We start from the raw sequence: 16,930 nt of genomic DNA, 5'->3' as shown, positions 1-16,930 counted from the left end.
ACAACATCCATTATATGAATAAATACACTGAAAGGTTGACCCTGATGATATTCATCACAGATATATGCTGATGTTTAATGCTGTGCCGTCTCAGGAACCAGTGTCTCAAGCTCTCCGTCATGGCTTTCATATGGTTTCTCTGAAACTTTTGATCTTAATCTGCACTGTAAAGGGTGAAATACTGAAATTCCTCCATCACTCATTGAGGCAACATTCACATTTCCAGGCTGAAGTGGCACAAATCTGATTTTCTGCCCTGATGTCACTCGGATCTGATGTTTTCAGGGCTGTGTGGACACAAATCCGACCTGAGCCACTTTCATATGTGGTCCTATATCAGGTACGTATCCGATTCATGGCCATGTGACCTTAATGTGATGCTCAGATTGGAATTCCTGTGCTTTTTTCCCATTTCATTCAGCGTTACCATGGCAACAGCGCCGAATAGACGTTAAAGCCTGTAAGCGGTGGAAAAGCAGCTCATCTCACCTTTTCCTCCTCCGTCTGGCTCTAATAATGAAGCTGAGAGCTGATCAGAGTTAATGATCTTCTCAGCGAAGCTCGTTCTGCTGAGTGCAACCAAACCAAAAATATCCAGCCAACAGCGTCCTGTGGGCATTATCCTGTGGGTGGCGTCCTGTGGGCGGCGTCCTGTGGGCGGCGTCCTGTGGGCGGCGTCCTGTGGGCGGCGTCCTGTGGGCGGCATCCTGTGACCACTGATGACTTTACATCTACAAGGTGGACCGACAAGGTAGGAGTGTCTAACAGAGTGGACAGTGAGTTGACAGTGTTTAAAAACTCCAGCAGCGCTGCTGTGTCTGATCCACTCGTACCAGCACACCACACATTAACACACCACCACCACGTCAGTGTCACTGCAGTGCTGAGAATGATCCACCACCCAAACAGTACCTGCTCTGTGAGAGTCCATGGGGGTCCTGACCACTGAAGAACAGGGTAACAAGAGTATCAGAGAAACAGATGGACTACAGTCTGTAGCTGTAGAACTACAGAGTGCAGCTCTACGGTCAGTGGAGCTGATAAAGTGGACATAGAGCGTAGAAACAAGGAGGTGGTCAGAACGTTCTGCCTGAAAGGTGTATATTCTAGGCTCTCGGCTGGTATGTCATAGTATGTCACATCCTGTTTTGCACAGCTCTTCATATCCTCAGCCCGTGTGCTGCCTGTTGTCGTTTGTGTTTATTGTGCTGTTCTGTTCCTGTGCTGGTTCTAAAGGATGTGGTTCCGTGTCACTGTGCACTCGTATGTGGCTGAAATAACTACAAAGCCTCTTGAACTTACTTACAAAAGTCAGTGAAGGAGATGAAAACCATTAAATATATTGAATTGAAAGGACAAAATGACTGGTTTGTGTGTTTTTTTGCATCTGTACAAACTGCATCGATTGTTAGTGATAAGAGCAGCACGGTTTAACACCACCAACAGTTTGTTCTCCACCACTTCTGCAAACCAGAGCGAAGGAGGGGGTGTAAGATTCCATGTAAGAAAGAAGCAAACAAAAAACAGACTGGAGGAAGTGGTTAAGCTGCTTCCTCCTCTACAACTCCTTAAAAGAGAAAAAAAGAAAAACTAGCACAAAACAGCCCCGGACGCACAGGTGACTGAGCGCGGAAAGGTACGTGCTGAACGCTTCTAAATCCAGAGCTAAAGAAGGATAAAAAATAAATAAATAAATCAGAAAAATAAAGAATTAAAAAAAGTTTAAAAAAGTAAAAAATTTACTTTGAAACAGATTTCCAAAATTTCCTGGAGCAAAAAAATCCGCAACACATAAAGACGTTTATATTTTGGCTTGATTTAAACAAAACTAGACTGAACCAATCGTGACTTGATAAAGGCCAGAAAGGCTAAAATAAACAGATAAAAATGGAACAATTTAAAAATAATTGATCAACACTGCAAAACAAATTTGACTTTCACTTTGATAATAAGTCATAACTTAAAATGAAATCTGTTCATTAAAGCGTATCACTGTTGTCTGAGGAAAACCTCTTCTCTGCAATACCGTAACTACTTGACTTTTAATGGAGGTCAATGGAACCAGACGTTTTTCCCAGGAATTTTAGGTCTTTTCTTTTAGGCGATTCATCGTGAAATTTACACACAATGTAAAGAACAGGCATTTTCAAATTGTGTCAAAACTGAAAAATGGAGATACAAGGTTTTCTTCCAACAACAGTGATATATATTTTACAGAATTTACTGTATTGCAATTTTTTCTTATTACTGCAACACATTCACAGACACTGGGCTTTTTTTTTACTTGTACCACAAAATATTTAGTTGCTTGGTTCACATCCTCACAGTGAACAAGGAAAAAGTTAAAAATAATTAAAAAAAAATTTCTAATTAAAAAATTTAAAAACAACAATAATAAGAAATACATATTTTGGTGCATTTTAGTTCTGAGAATGAATTTTAAAAAATTAGAAAATGCAAAAATGAAAAATTAGAATAAGTTTTTGCTGTACACGCTTAACAATGATGGTTCTGCACGGGTCCTTTAGTAAAGAAAGTGGATGACCACTCAAAGCACCCTTTGCATGATTACATGCATCACTATATGGTACTTCAGATTGATGGAGAATGTGCTGTAGATGGTTCTACATCTTACATTTTTTTAAATGTTCTAGCTAAAGCCTTAGATCGCAGTGTCTTCTGTAACATTGTGATAAACACACATGTAGTCAGTGTCTTTACTTCTGACTGGAACCGCCCATACAAATACTAACGTACCAGATCATTCGAGTGATTCTGATTCTGAAAGTGTACTAAGATCTGATGTAGCGTCCACCTCTGTCCATCTCTCCAACAAAGGTCAGTGGAATTCAGCAAGATATAATGATGAAGATGTTGGTCTTGAAAGCCCTGCTACTGACCACTACACTAATCGGACTCTTCAGTAAGTCACTTTTAACGGTACTGATATTTTTCTGATAAAGTTTATCAGCGATCACGCTGTAAAGTAATTTACGGCAAATCAAAATTTTGTCAAATTTACACAAATTACCTTCCTAAATCACATTTTTACCAATGCATCTTAGTTTAGCTAAACAAGAGGTTAAGTTGAGCTCACTCAAAAAAACCCCTAAACTTCACCGCTTTAGAAGCTGAAATTTTTTGCTGGATTTTTGTTCAGCTGAATGTAGCTTTTAAATAATTCTTAAATCTTTCCTGTAAAAAAAAAGAAAGAAAAAATATAACAAATATTTTAAGAAATATTATCTTTTTAATAAGATGCATTGCTCATCTTACATTGTAAACCGTGTTTTGTAGCTATAGCTGTATATGTATTTGTAGCTGTAACTTACGTAAATTCGAAGACTTTATGAAAAAACTCAATTTTAAAATTTTAAGCCGAGCTTTAATCTTTTTCTACAGTTCTGATTCTGTCGAGTTATTTAATGTGATTTCTTTTAGCTTTAGCTATAACTTACTATTTCCTGTGATGTTGCAGGTGGGACGTGTCAACAAGCTGCTGAGGTGAAAGAACCACAAGCCGCTGGTGAGGACACCCACAAACGAGCAAGCATCACAACATTTTTGTGCGGTTTTCTATCTGTTTCACAACATGTGTGCAGACCAGCTTCGAAAGGGCTGTTCTACGCTAATTCAGCTAGGACCTGCTCGGGCGCTTTATGGATTTCCATGAAAAAATTCTAGAAAATAGTTTATTTTAATTTGTGCGACATTACAAAATTTCAAAGCTGTGCTCAAGTTACTTTTTAAGTTATGATTTTTTAAAATTTGCCTCATCTGGTTCTAAATGACGTCTTAAACATCGAGTTTACCTGCTTACAGAATGACTGAAGCGGAAAGTGAACACATCATATTCAGTCAACAGATATTTCACAAAATTTCACTTTAAATGGACTAGTGTAATATTAATTCATTCGCTCAGATTTTTACATTTTTTTATTAAATTTTTTTTTGTCATTCAGGCTTTTTTTCCAGAATAAGGACAGTTTCATAAACAAAAATACAGATGAGCTACAGCTCCTTCATGTCTTTTTTTTCCATTTTTTTTAATATGACATATTTGACTAAGAAGCACAATGTATATTTTAATATTTTAATATTAATATTTAATATTTAAATAGTAAATAGAAAAAAAGATAATTTTGAAAGTAAACCTTTGTAATGCTACTGGAAGTCTTTGATCTTTGAAGTGATAACATATCCTCTACAGGAAAATGTTTCACTTAGAAAATCAACAAAATAATTTTAATTACTTTGTCATTTAAACAGAGGTATGCAGTGTTTTGCAAATGACTGTATATGTAGTTATTATTTTAGCTCATTGCAGTCGTTCTGCAAACAGTTATACTCAATGTTTAAGAGCAAACCGTAGAATTCATAACTAAAAAACTGACTGGATCACAGCTTTGAAGTTTTGCATGAATCGCATGAATTAATCCGAAGTTTTTTATGGAAATCCATGAAGTGGCTGACCTTTTAACATTACGGTGATTTATTTCATTTCTGTGGGTGATGCTTTTAGAAAAAGCCATGATGACGAAATTGTCTTTGTATTTTCTAAGATGAGAGTAAAAAGACTGTTTAACCTGCTGGCTGACGTTTGTACCCGTGTCTCTGGGTGTTAGATGAGAGCGGAGAGCTGTGGCGTCTCCACGAGGGCGTGTTGTATTTATTCGGGGAGGCTGAAGGCAGCTGCGCCGAGGCCCTGGACTTCTGCCATTCAAGAGGCGTCGCAATCGCCGTCATAACAACCAAAAACAAGGTCCGTTAATTCCTCGTTTACAGAAATAACAGCGCAGTAACTGCGGCTTGCTGAAGTGTGAGATCGACACAGGAGGGAAACGAGGCTGAGAGTCTTTGTGTTTTCAGGACTGGCTGGAGTCTCAGGCAGAGGGGAGGAAGCTGTGGATGAACATGGTGAGATTTTCTCTCAATATTAGTGGCTTCAGTTAACAACCACCCAAAACAAACAGCTCCAGACAGTAATGTGTAGCTGCGCTTTAACATTCACTGCCGGAACAAAACCTCATATCTCTAAACTGGTGACTTTACACCAGACGCAAAAAACACCCTGAGCCTTTTCTACATCACTGTACCAGCACACTGCGGTCGAGGCCTTCGCTTCTGGTTTTCATACATCATGTTTTCCATCAAATCGTCCAAGAATGCAGTGCAGCAATGCATCATTAGAAAGCTTGAAATCCCAGGAGTCAATTCCCACCACGGATTTTAGGATCCGTCACTCACAGCAGTTCCGATCATCCCATTTTCAACATTAGCACCGCATGAGCACTACATTCAACCCCTTAGATCTCAGGCTTATTATATAGTAAGACTTATTACTCAGTATCTCCAGGGACTTCAGTGTAAACTGGCTGAGCTATTTTTATATTATAGAGTAGACCACGATGACGCAACGCCCCCTGCTGGAATGTGTGCGCGTTTATCTTTTCACCAACTGGTTTACGGTTAGAGAGCTGTATCAACATCTCCAGCTAACATGACTAATCTCCCGTTTTGGTTGTAGTCATTTTATCCCTGTGCAGATTTTAGTCGATGTTACTATAATCTGATAGATGTGAAGGGATTATTTACACAAACACCAGTGATGAACCTCTGCTCCCCGCTGAGCTCGTGCTCTCGCAGATCCCGACAGCTGTAGAAGGAGAAACCGTTCCTCTGAAAGCGGCTGAAGCAGTGACTTTAAAGCACGAACTGCACATGAACGTTAATCAGCAGTACTGAGACCCTGACACGGAGGGTCTTTTAGTCCATATGACAGCTGCGCAAACTCGTTTTCCTCTGCTCATCGTCAGCGGACAAACCACTGAAACCGAGACGAGGCTGTTTTGCCTCAAGCTCGAACACTTGAGCGAGCTGCACACTCAACTCAGTTACTGCTTTAGCTGAAGCAGCGTCACCCTGAAACGAGCGCGACGAGAAAGAAATGAGAAAAGGGCCAATTACCCAGACCACCATCACCGGATTAATGAGCTGTCTACACTAGCTGTTCATCTCCTATCTCCTTTATGGACCTGTCTGTCTCTTACACTCATCATGAACCTCGTCTTGCCTACGGAGTGTTTTATTTATTTATTTATTTATTTATCTTTCCCTGTTTATGACCTCTTTCTCTCGTTATTGTTTCTCGTTTCTGGGTTCCCCTTTTTACAGTTGTTTTGCTTGTTCTTACTGTCAGCATGTCGTCTCATGTTAATCCGTCGCCAATATGTGTCGTTTTGCTTCTCACGGTTTTGAGCCTGGCTTTGACATTTCTCTTGTTTACTCGCTTCTTGTTGGTCAATATTCTCTGATATCTTACATCCATGAGCATCTGGTTTGTTTACCAATCACTAGATTTTATACTAAATACACATTGCATTTGCATCCAAGATATTATTATTTACATGTCTTTCCTGAACGTAATATATTCACTAAAAGTGGGTAACATTTGAATTTCTGATTTGTGGGCATTTAAATTCATAATGAAGGAATAAAAAGTTGACATGTTGACATATGCAGCCTGCTAATTTATAAACTATAATCATAGTTACTGTAACGTGGAGCGATGAGGCGAGATTTATTCTGGGCAAATCAAGGGTCAGGGTCGAGACAGTCCAGGGTCATAGAGCCGATCGAATGGGGGACAGACATGATGAAATAGAAACACAGAACACAAATCCAAACACTTCCAACTCTACATACACATCAAACATACTCAACAAAGACCAAGCCCATCCAGCACAATCAAACAAAGACCAACGAAAACAAGGGGCAAACACGGGGCTTAAATACACGAGGGCTAACTAGGGATAACGGGAAACAGAAGTCAGAAAACAAGGGGGCTGGACAAGGTATCAAAACAAAGAAAGTACATAGACAGGACTGGGAAGGGCAATGGTGACAGTTACATTCCTGGCTTTGATGATTATGAATCAGACGCTCACTACTTCATGACCTAATAGCCTACATGTCTGTTATGAAGTAATGTGAATATATTAATTAATGATGGAAACCACTAAATACCTGATTACTTTATGATTACATGAGGTAAGAGCTAATGAGTGCCTTGTAAAATAACGTTATAAGAAAGTGTGACTTATGCTTATCCTGGAATGAAAATGTGTTTTCTTGTCATCTTCAGGATGATCTTGAGACTGCAATCCCCAGTGTGACTGTCCATCAGTGTCCACATATGCAGAGCTCTGATCTTGCACAGGCAAACTCCGTAGAGAAACGAGGCTGGGTGTGTGAAAGACCAGAGGAAACACCTATTATTCAGCGTCGATATGCAAGAGATCTTAAAAATAACACAACACCTGCGAAACCTGCATCCTCTGCACATTGTGTTCACTCTGTGAAGATGTACATGGTCATTTTATCTGTCCTGCATTTGCTGCGTCCACTGTATTCCTAATTATCCTCTGAGTTACAAAATTTGACCCTATATGTTGCCATTTTTGCAAAAAAGAGAAAAAAAATACATTCAGTTTGATTAAATGCACGTAAGCTAGACATCATGGCAATGATGACAAATTTGAATTATGCCAATGTTTTAAAATTCCTGCAATACCTTCTGTTTGAGATTCATTACTTAGCCGAGTCTACAGCAACTTTTTTTACTATTCAAAACCACCAGTGAACCTACTGGTTTCTGAGTTTTATAAGGAATGTTGACAATTGGAAAATAGTGGAAAATCTTGATGATGGGAAAATCGTGCCCTACATGTTAGGGGCAGTCGTGGCCTGGAGGTCATGGAACCGGCCCTGTGACCGGAAGGTCGCCGGTTCGATTCCCAGAGCCGACAGTCCATGACTGAGGTGTCCTTGAGCAAGACACCTAACCCCCAACTGCTCCCCGGGTGCTGTGGACAGGGCTGCCCACCGCTCTGGGCAAGTGTGTTCACTGCCCCCTTGTGTGTGTGTGTGTGTGTGTGTGTGTGTGTGTGTGTGTGTGTGTGTGTGTGTGTGTGTGTGTGTGTGTGTGTGTGTGTGTGTTCACTAGAGTGTATGTGGTGTTTCACGTTACGAATGGGTTAAATGCGGAGGTGAAATTTCCCTGTTGCGGGGAATAAGGGTCACTTAATCTTAATGTATCCCTCCACCATTCATAAACCAAAAATGTAAGAATTTAAAAAATTTTTTTTGCATATTAACCCCTTAAAATCTCAGGTTTATTCCATATTAAGGCATATTATTCAGTAACTACAGTGACTTCAATGCAAACTAGCTAAGCTGTTTTCGTAGAATATAGAAATGTGTATAAAAACTTTGGGCCCCTGACTGCAGCGGTTGCATTACTTTGCTTGTTTATTTTTTTCTACTTTTTTTAATTATCTCTTTGTAACGATCCTTGCAAAAGCCTTTCTGAGGTGCTAGATCTCAGGAATGTTGTAAGCTGTATTATTATCTAACGCTTTTATTTTTGTGTAAAGCACTTTGAATGACCATTTTGTTTATGAAAAGTGCTGTACAATAAACTTGCTTGCCTAGAAATCTGTTGGAGTTTAAATTAAGTTAAACATAACCCCCCCCCACCTTTATTGATTTATCAACAGTGTTTGATACAGCTGGTCAACCTCTGCTGCTGTATAGATCAGGTAATGTTGGCTTTGACTGTAATGATATTAAAAGCCCTGGAGAGCTACAAATCTGAATTTTAACCAGTAGGATCCCACAAGGGTCAATTTTAGGTCCAATTTACTTTTATTTACAATGGTATTATCTCAAATGTAACAGACTGTTAAGTACATTTTTTAATGTTTTGTAAATCTTAGACTTTTCTTTTTTTTTTCTTTGTTTACTCTCCAATATCAGTCTCCATCAAGACCTCACCTCAGAGAATGCCATCACATGGTTTTGGCTTTGATGAGTATTATTTTCTTGCTGACTGATTTTTTATTGCAGATTGTTTTCAATAATCTCTCGTATACTAGTATTATTTTCCAGCTTCTCTTTACTCCTTAAACTTAAACATGCTGTTTTTGTTCTCTGCCTTTAAGACTTATATACAGTGCTCTCCACAAGTATTGGCACCCCTGGTAAACATGAGCTGTACTGTTGTGAACAGACTGTATAAAACGGTCCCTGTTGATGATCCTTTTAATCTTTCATTCACATTATTAACAAAAACTAACTTTTATTTGAAGTACAAATATTCAGAAAATTTAAATCTTATCAGGAAACAAATGTTTCTCTCAGATCTGAGTGTCTTTATTTAGTCATTTGTGCAGCCACCTTTTGCATATATAACAGCTCTGAGTCTCTTCTATGATGCTTATTGAGACTGGAGTCCATTCCTTCAAACAGAACCTCTCCAGAACCTTCAGATTCACAGTTCCACACTGTGGACTCTCCTCTTCAGCTCATCCCACAGGCTTTCTATGAGGTTGAGGACAGGGGACAGGGGTGGCCATGGTAAAAGTTTCTGTGGTCACTAAACCAGTTTGTGTTGATTTTAAGGTGTGCTGTTGGTCACCGTCCTGCTGGAAGATCCAAAGTCTGGCCCAGTTTAAGCTGCCTGGCAGAGATAGTCAGGTTTTTGTACTTGATGTCCATGTATCTGGATAAACTGTCCCAGGCCTTTGGAAGAAAAGCAGCCCCGCAGTATCACAGATCCACCACCATACTTCACTGTGGTGATCTTGGTGATCACATCAAACTCACCTCTGCTGTTTGTTGCCCAAAACCTTTTTTTTGTCTCATTTGACCATTAAAACAAAATTCCATAGAGAGATCCAGTAATGTTTGGCAAACCGAGTTTGAGTTTGTTGGTAATTGACAGCAGAGGCTTCTTCTTGCTGCCCCCAAACAACCTGTGGTCTTATAGGCGGCGTTTGATTGTGGTTTGGGAGACGTCCTTACCCAGAGACCTCAATCTCTGCAATTCCCCATCTGTGGTCCTTGGAAATTCTTTGTTCACTTGAACCATCCTCCTCACAGTGTGTGGGGTCAGTATAGACAGGTGTCCTCTTCCCGGCAGAATCTTAACATCTCTACTTTTTTAATCTTCTTAATTATTGCCCTGATAGGCATTTGTCTTGCAGTGGTGGATGACTGAGGGAACTTATAAATATATATATATAAGAATGGGTCGCTCTCAGGAGCTCAGTGAATTCCAGCGTGGTACCGTGATCGGACGCCACCTGTGCAGCAAGTCCAGTCGTGAAATTTCCTCACTACTAAATATTCCACAGTCCACTGTCAGTGGGATTATAACAAAGTGGAAGCGATTGGGAACGACAGCAGCTCAGCCACGAAGTGGTCGGCCAAGTAAAATGACAGAGCGGGGTCAGCGGATGCTGAGGGGCATAGTGCGCAGAGGTCACCGACTTTCTGCAGAGTCAATCACTACAGACCTCCAAACTTCAGGTGGCCTTCAGATCAGCTCAAGAACAGCGTAGAGAGCTTCATGGAATGGGTTTCAATGGCCGAGCAGCTGCATCCAAGCCTTACATCACCAAGCGCAGTGCAAAGCGTGGAATGCAGTGGTGTAAAGCGCCGCCACTGGACTCTAGAGCAGTGGAGACGTGTTCTCTGGAGTGACCAATCACACAAGGTCCATAAAGACACGGATGAACCAGTTTGGTGTGGAAGAACTTGACTGGCCTGCACAGAGTCCTGACCTCAACCCCATAGAACACCTTTGGGATGAACCAGAGCGGAGACTGTGAGCCAGGCCTTCTCGTCCAACATCAGTGTCTGACCTCACAACTGTACTTCTGGAAGAACGTTCAGAAATTCCCATAAACACTCCTAAACCTTGTGGAAAGCCTTCCCAGAAGAGTTGAAGCTGTTATAGCTGCAAAGGGTGGGCCGACATTATATTAAACCCTATGTATTAAGAATGGGACGTCACTCAGGTTCATATGTGTGAAGCCAGACAAGCGAATACTTCTGGAAATATTATATATATAGTCAGTAAGTGCGTATATCATATATATTTAAAAAGTGTGTTTATATCAGTAATATCATATATATCATCAAAGTTTTTATATCATTTATATCACATTCATTCATTGACTGAATGTATGTCATATATACAGTCGGTAAGTGTATACATCATAAAACATATATCTGAGATGTTTATTAGAAATGTTGTACTTTCCCCTTACTGGCCACTTTATTAGAAACACCTACCTTGTACTTCCACTCTCTGGCCACTTTTTGAGAACTGCAGTGAACCCTGATCACCAGCAGTGGGCGGCACAGACTTGCTGATTCCTGTTCTGGACAGTTGATCATGGTTTAGCAGTTTCTGTCTCTACTTAAGTGCTGATTTTGGTTTCTCAGGCTTGCTGTGATGAGGGGGATCCCAGGGGACGGACTGACACAGTGACGCATTAGATGCAGCTCTTAGACTAGAATCAGGTGCATTGGATCCAAGAGTCCAAGAGCAGTCATGGATTCCAATTCTGGGAAACAAAGGCATTCCCAGACCGAGAGATCCCTGCCTCGATGATGAAATGAAGTCAGAGTGAGGCAGTCAAAACTGTAAAAACTGAATTCAGTTAGTGGCCAATCCCATCATGCATTTCGATTTAATGTGTCAAGGAGCTTTACCCAGACATAGATGACTTGATGAACATAAAAAAACAGTACATAATTTATTACTTTATAATTATTGCTCTTTATTTAAGCTCAGGTCACATTAACAGAAGCATTGCAATTGTTCAGGTAATTGTTGGCTCCATTTACAGAGTCTGCAGTCCAGTATAAAATCCTCAGCATATACGTGTATCTCACTGTGATCTCACTGTGATCTCACTGTGATCTCACTGTGATCATAGATGTGTATCTCACTGTGATCTCACTGTGATCATAGACATGTATTTCACTGTGATCGTAGACGTGTATCTCACTGTGATCATAGACGTGTATCTCACTGTGATCTCACTGTGATCTCACTGTGATCATAGACGTGTATCTCACTGTGATCTCACTGTGATCTCACTGTGATCATAGACGTGTATCTCACTGTGATCTCACTGTGATCTCACTGTGATCGTAGACGTGTATCTCACTGTGATCATAGACGTGTATCTCACTGTGATCATAGACGTGTATCTCACTGTGATCTCACTGTGATCTCACTGTGATCGTAGACGTGTATCTCACTGTGATCTCACTGTGATCTCACTGTGATCGTAGACGTGTATCTCACTGTGATCTCACTGTGATCGTAGACGTGTATCTCACTGTGATCATAGACGTGTATCTCACTGTGATCATAGACATGTATCTCACTGTGATCTCACTGTGATCTCACTGTGATCTCACTGTGATCGTAGACGTGTATCTCACTGTGATCTCACTGTGATCTCACTGTGATCATAGACATGTATTTCACTGTGATCGTAGACGTGTATCTCACTGTGATCTCACTGTGATCATAGACGTGTATCTCACTGTGATCTCACTGTGATCATAGACGTGTATCTCACTGTGATCTCACTGTGATCTCACTGTGATCGTAGACGTGTATCTCACTGTGATCTCACTGTGATCTCACTGTGATCATAGACATGTATTTCACTGTGATCGTAGACGTGTATCTCACTGTGATCATAGACGTGTATCTCACTGTGATCTCACTGTGATCTCACTGTGATCATAGACATGTATTTCACTGTGATCGTAGACGTGTATCTCACTGTGATCTCACTGTGATCATAGACGTGTATCTCACTGTGATCTCACTGTGATCATAGACGTGTATCTCACTGTGATCTCACTGTGATCTCACTGTGATCATAGACATGTATTTCACTGTGATCGTAGACGTGTATCTCACTGTGATCATAGACGTGTATCTCACTGTGATCTCACTGTGATCTCACTGTGATCATAGACGTGTATCTCACTGTGATCATAGACGTGTATCTCACTGTGATCATAGACGTGTATTTAACTGTGATCATAGACGTGTATCTCACTGTGATCATAGACGTGTATCTCACTGTGATCTCACTGTGATCTCACTGTGATCATAGACGTGTATCTCACTGTGATCTCACTGTGATCATATACGTGTATCTCACTGTGATCTCACTGTGATCATAGACGTGTATCTCACTGTGATCATAGACGTGTATCTCACTGTGATCATAGACGTGTATCTCATTGAGAGAAACCAACGCACACAAAAGCTCTGCCTGATCGCTGGAGCAGAGTGTTTGTGAACTGAAGCTGACTTCAGCTGGAAATGACCGTTTCAGAATAAAAGTAGAAAGTATAATAGAAGTGTTGTTTTGCAGTTTATCACTCTGTCAGTGATGATAAAGTCCTTTACTGCAGGTGTATGATTATTACGTGCACCTTAATGGAGGCTGGAATGCTTTGATTTTGTGTTTGTTTGCGTTTATAAAGAAGTTGCCACTAGAAAAGTCGCTGAAGCTGTGATACAGGCATTGTCGTCATGTGTGCCAGCAGCTATAGAATGAGTGGTAAATGTGCTCCACTTCACACATGATAACTGTTGATATGTGTGTGTCTGGTTTACCAGCACTTCTACCATGATCATTGAAGTGCTACATATGGTTCACATGGTGCACATGGTGCATATGGTGCATATGGTTCACATGGTGCACATGGTGCACATGGTGCATATGGTTCACATGGTGCACATGGTGCATATGGTTCACATGGTGCACATAGTCCAGGTAGCCCAGGTGCTCCATCTTGTCCAGGTGGTCCTTGCAATCCATGATCTCCATCTTGTCCAGGTGGTCCTTGCAATCCATGAGCTCCATCTCGTCCAGGTTGTCCAGGTGGTCCCGGTGGTCCTGGTGGTCCCGGTGGTCCTTGTAAAGGAGTCTCCTTTTGTCTGTGGTAATGTTCACACACCCAGCCTTGCTCTTTTCCTTGGATGAAAGGCGTCTCCAAGCGCACCGGATCACCGACCAGCTTACACCTGGACAAACTGTCATCCTGGAGAGCAAATTACAGTCAGTTAATCAGACCAAGAGAACTCGACACCCAGTGCTGTCAATCAGAGACTGATTTCATCTCCTTTTCTCAGTGAGGTTCTTCTTGATCAGCTACACGTCCTTTAGACCCTGGTACCTGAGCTTGTCCTTAACTTGTTGTGGTTGGAAATGTAAAGACTTCAGCACCAAACTGTACTTTCCCTTAAAATTCATTACCTTTAGCTTCGTGTTTTAGCACTGAAATCATCAAAAAAAACAATCATACATATTTTGAATGATGCTGAATCTCACCTCTGCTACCAGCAGCCTCCTCCCTTTAGCCTGAGTGATCAGCCAGTCCTGCAGACATACAGCGTTTATACTGGGTTTCAGTGCAGAAACAGTAACCAGCCATAATAAGAGCACTACTGTATACGTACTGTACTCAGTGCCATATCAGGTGCCCCCCCACAAGCTATATTGCCAAAAGTATTCGCTCGTCTGGCTTCACGCATATGAACTTGAGTGACGTCCCGTTCTTAATCCATAGGGTTTAATATGACATTGGCCCACCCTTTGCAGCTATAACAGCTTCAACTCTTCTGGGAAGGCTTTCCACAAGGGTTATGAGTGTTTATAGGAATTTCTGACCGTTCTTCCAGAAGCACATTTGTGAGGTCAGACACTGATGTTGGACGAGAAGGCCTGGCTCACAGTCTCCGCTCTAATTCATCCCAAAGGTGTTCTATGGGGTTGAGGTCAGGACTCTGTGCAGGCCAGTCAAGTTCTTCCACACCAAACTGGCTCATCCACGTCTTTATGGACCTGCTTTGTGCACTGGTGTGCAGTCATGTTGGAGCAGGAAGGGGCCGTCCCCAAACTGTTCCCACAAAGTTGGGAGCATGAAATTGTCCAAAATCTCTTGATGCTGAAGCTTTAAGAGCTCCTTTCACTGGAACTAAGGGGCCGAGCCCAACTCCTGAAAAACACCCCCACACCATGATCCCCCCTCCACCAAACTTTACACTCGGCACAGTGTAGTCAGACAAGTACCGTCTCCTGGCAACCGCCAAAACCAGACTCGTCCATCAGATTTCCAGACGGAGAAGAGTGATTGACTCTGCAGAAAGTCAGTGACCTCTGCGCACTATGCCCCTCAGCATCCGCTGACCGCTCTGTCATTTTACGTGGCCGACCACTTCGTGGCTGAGCTGCTGTCGTTCCCAATCGCTTCCACTTTGTTATAATCCCACTGACAGTGGACTGTGGAATATTTAGTAGTGAGGAAATTTCACGACTGGACTTGCTGCACAGGTGGCGTCCGATCACGGTACCACGCTGGAATTCACTGAGCTCCTGAGAGCGACCCATTCTTTCACTAATGTCTGTAGAAGCCGTCTGCAGGCCTAGGGGCTCGGCTTTATACACCTGTGGACATGGAAGTGACCGGAACACCTGAATTCAGTGATTTGGATGGGGGAGTGAATACTTTTGGAAATATAGTGCAGGTTTGTCACATCTAAACCACCAAGCACATTATTAGGAACAACTCCTCGTTTCTCCGCTCACTGTCCATCTTATCAGCTCCACTTACTGTATAGCTGCTCTCTGTAGTTCTACAGTTACAGACTGTAGTCCATCTGTTTCTCTGATACTCTGTTACCCTGTTCTTCAGTGGTCAGGACCCCCATGGACCCTCACAGAGCAGGTACTATTTGCGTGGTGGATCATTCTCAGTACTGCAGTAACACTGATGTAGTGGTTGTGTGATGCGCTGGTCTGAGTGGATCAGACACAGCAGTGCTGTTGGAGTTTTTAAACACTGCGTCCACTCACTGTCCACTCTATTAGACACTCCTACCTTGTTGGTCCACCTTGAAGGTGTAAAGTCAGAGACGACAGCTCATCTGCTGCTGTACAGTTTGTGTTGGTCATCCTCTAGTCCTTCATCAGCGGTCACAGGATGCTGCCCACAGGACGCTGCTGGTTGAAATGTTTTTGATTCCAGAGAAACACATGGACTACAGTCTCTAATTGTAGAAATACAAAGTCCTCCTATATGGTCAATGGAGCTGGTAAAGTGGTCACTGAGAGCAGAAACTGCTGTGTTCCTAATAAAGGGCAGCCAGGACCCAATAACTATATTTATACAAGAAAATGAAGCCTGAGTCTGACCCTGATATGAAATACGATCGTTATCATGACACAGATATGATTTTCTGTTACCCGGTTCCTCTGCGTTAGAACGGCGAGTCTGATGCTGGATCCTTTCGCTCTGCAGAACTTCGCTGCTTCAGTGCAGTTCCCCTCCGCCTCCCAGAGGTAGTAGAAGGAATCACCATAGAGAAGCCACGCCTCCTTTTTCTCAACCAATGCCAGCCCTTTGGAATATAACACAGACAATATAGTGCCTATTAAAAACAAAGAAATCCCCAGATGATCCAAATCTGTTGCACAACGAACCCTTTTTGGCAACGTTATTTCTGAGAGTGCAGCAGTGATGTCATCCATCTGCCTTCCTTCTGCATTCGCCAGAAAATAGTCCACCTCCAAACACCAACCTCAGAGCAGCTGTAGATTTAACAGCTTCCTTCCTCTCTCAGGAAACATCATCAGAGGGTTTTAACTTTATTTCAAACAAAGGCTTATAAATCAGTAACTACATGGACTTCATTGCAAACTAATGGAGTTATTCATAGGTTATAGAAGTGTGTAATACCACTTTGGGCCTGCTGGCGGGATCATGGGTTCTTAGAGAGTTGTCTCACTCTAGAGACTCTAGAGGAGGTAAGTGGGCATGTTTACAACAGATGTAGAGATGGGTAGATGTTTTTTGACCTGTATCCTCTTCAGAAGACTTACCGAAGAGTCCGATCAGTATCAGCACAATGACCAGTAACAGAGTGTTGAAGATCAGCAGTATTGTGGTCAGCCTGCTGCTCTGCTCAGGTGGTCCTGTTAGAGAGATGGACAGAGGTGGACAGAGGTGTGAAAAACCCTCGCATTCTATGAACAGACTGCAG

Source organism: Pygocentrus nattereri, chromosome 23 (assembly GCF_015220715.1).
Source record: "Pygocentrus nattereri isolate fPygNat1 chromosome 23, fPygNat1.pri, whole genome shotgun sequence".
NCBI lineage: Eukaryota > Metazoa > Chordata > Actinopteri > Characiformes > Serrasalmidae > Pygocentrus > Pygocentrus nattereri.
Note: the sequence above shows the minus strand (reverse complement) of the source record.